We start from the raw sequence: 2798 nt of genomic DNA, 5'->3' as shown, positions 1-2798 counted from the left end.
CCCCCCCAAGAGATGCTGCCTGAACACAGTGCTTGGGAAGCTTTCGCCTTCCAGCTCCGGGCGGCACCGGCAGACAGCTCCATTAAAAAAGTGGTTTTCCAGTGCTCTCGAAAAGCCGTTATTTTTTTACATCGCTTTTAGGAAGATGGATTAACAAAACATCGCGTTTCAAGCCACTCTGGTCTGTAATTAAACGGAGGAGCCGGTTTGTATTCTCCTATGGCTTTTACAGAAGTTGCAGTGATCCAAAGTCAGGTTGCTGTGTCAGAGTGGCATTTTTATTAATGAGAACACAAAAAGCTTGCATATTCTTAGCCCGGCTTGAATTTAGTTGCTAAGCAACCGCTGTATGGTAATTCATCCGCGAAATTTAAATCTTTCAGAAAGGACGCTGCTCTCTGCTCAATGCTCGCCACGAGGAAAACAACCGCGTGGGACCCGCGGCAGCTGCCGCCTCGTCTCCCTCCGCGCCGGGACGGCCCCGGCCCGGCTCCGCCGCCCGCGGACTGCCCGCAGATGCCCGGGAGGCTGCGACAGGGAGGCGGGAGGGACCCGGTCAGCGCCGCCCCGTCCGCCCGAGGCCGCTTCCCACGCGTGGGCGCAGCCGACTCCCGGAGCGCGGTCCCGCTGTTCGCTCGGAGCGCGGCCGGCGGTCACCCCTCCGCTTTTTTTCTTTTTTTTGTCTAGCCAGAGAGTCTCGGCCAAAAAAAGGAGCTCCCTACTGCTGTGTCATTGACACCGCGGGGTCGCTCGCTGCCTTTCTTTTCGCCTTTCTCGAGCCTCTCGTTGAAACCTGCGCCCGTTCCATTATTCCAAAGTGCAACTGAAAATACCTCGCGGGGACGCGGAGCTGAGGCTCTGCCATTCTCTCCGCATTTTTGCGCTCCCTGCCCCGAAGCCGCACCCGGGGCCGTCACTTGTTGCGTCCCTTTGAGTTTGAGACATGGAGCGAACGGAGGGCCCCAGCCCCCAATCGCAACCCCGCACAAACGGGGAGCAATGCGTGCGCACCTGCACAGATGTACACAGCAGCAGCGGCTTGGAGGTGTCCATCATTTATTACAAAAATAAACGAATAAATACAACAAGACGTTGTTGCTTTCGACGGGATAAATGTTTTACAAATATATCATTTAAGAAAACAAAACAAAACAACCTAAATCGAGTTGTTAAAATTATTTGAGATGTTACACTTATTGATTGAATAACCAACAGTATGTGCTACTTTTCGTACCAGAACCGATTAATCTCCATGTGAAACCATTCGCACAGAGCAGGTGACAAGCAGCGCAGTGTGCACACACGAGGCACGAAACACGAGGGTCTTTCGGGCTCATTCCGATGGGAACCGCCGCTCCAAAACCAACGCGGAGCCTTTTGCTCACCTCCGGACACACACGGACGGCGGCTGCGACGCACCTGAGGGGACGGAGTGGGAGCGTCCGGCCGGGGTGGGGAGGGGGTGGGGGGTGGGAATGAGGAGCATAAAGTGATTCCGACTAGGGATGGCCCGGGCTGAGCGATGGGAACTTTGTGGGGTGTTGGTTTTAGAGAGGGGGAAAAAAAAAATGAGGAAGAAGAAGAGGGAGGAGGAAAAAAACGATACCGACTCAGTTCCACTCACAGAACGCTGATATTATAAATGAAAACAATTACTAAGTGGGTTAGGAGATGCGGCGATACAGAACAATATTTTCATTATTTACACGTGTCACGATACAAGCCCGAACGCAGCGCCCTCAGCTCTCACCTATCCCGGTTATCTCTGACGTTCCCAAATAAATTCAGAAGACTCAGTTAGGGGAGGAGGGGGAGGGGGGGAGGACGGGGGAGAGGGAGGAGGAGGGGGGCTGACCACGGCCTCACTTTTCTGTCACAATAACTCCGCAAAACGGGCGCATTTGGCAGAGTCCGCACAGCCGAGCGCTGCCCCGGCCCAGCCTCGGCCCCGGCAAGCCGCCGAGGCCGTCTTTTAACAGCACACAGAGCGAAGCCGAACTCCAGCCCTTTGTGGCCACACAAATATGGGCACCAAACACCACCGAGAGATGCGCAAAGTCCCTCTCCGTGGCTGTCATTCGCCTGCGAAAAACCCCGTTTCCCTGGCCCGGAGTTCCGGGAGGCAAACAAAGAAGCTCTGCCGTCACCCTCCTCTTTTCCTTCCTCTTTTTATCTTATTCTAAATATTTTTTTTCCTTTTCTTTTTTTTTTTTCTTCTTCTTTTGCTTTTTTTTTTTTTTTTTTTTCCCCTCTCTCCTTTCCTCTGTGCCAATGAGACCACTGCACAAACCCCCCGAACGCTGCCATGTGTCGCGATCCAGCGATACAATACTCGGCACACGGCCGCGATTCACGGGCTGACACCGCCGGCTCCGAACGCTTGGGAGGGACAAGAGGGGAGGAAGGAGCCCGCGGGCTAAGCGGTTTACGGAGAGCACCCGCAAGACTGCTGGAGGGTCGGCCCGTCCGCACCGCTTCCCCGCTCCGCAGCGCAGCGGCCGATGCGCACCGCGACGCGTTCGACGCACCGGTGTGACAGCGCTGCTGCTGCTGCTGCTGCTGCTAAGAGAGCACGGTTCACCCAGAGCCGGAGCCTCAGCAGCAGCAGCAGCAGCAGCAGCAGCTAGAGCGTTGTGTGCGGTGGGCTGGAAGCAATCCCCTTGGGCGCCCTTCCTGGGAAAAGAAAAAGCACCTTCTCCATACACCCCGCAGATAAATCAGGTACAGATCTTTCCAGAGACAGATAACGCGTCAAAACAACGCACGGCTCTCCCCCTACCCCACCTCCCCCCTCCCAT

This window comes from Centrocercus urophasianus, unplaced genomic scaffold (genome assembly GCF_019232065.1).
Source record: "Centrocercus urophasianus isolate 14NV4802_14NV808 unplaced genomic scaffold, USGS_Curo_1.0 seq_12, whole genome shotgun sequence".
Classification (NCBI taxonomy): Eukaryota; Metazoa; Chordata; class Aves; order Galliformes; family Phasianidae; genus Centrocercus; species Centrocercus urophasianus.
This window is presented reverse-complemented; position numbering follows the sequence as displayed.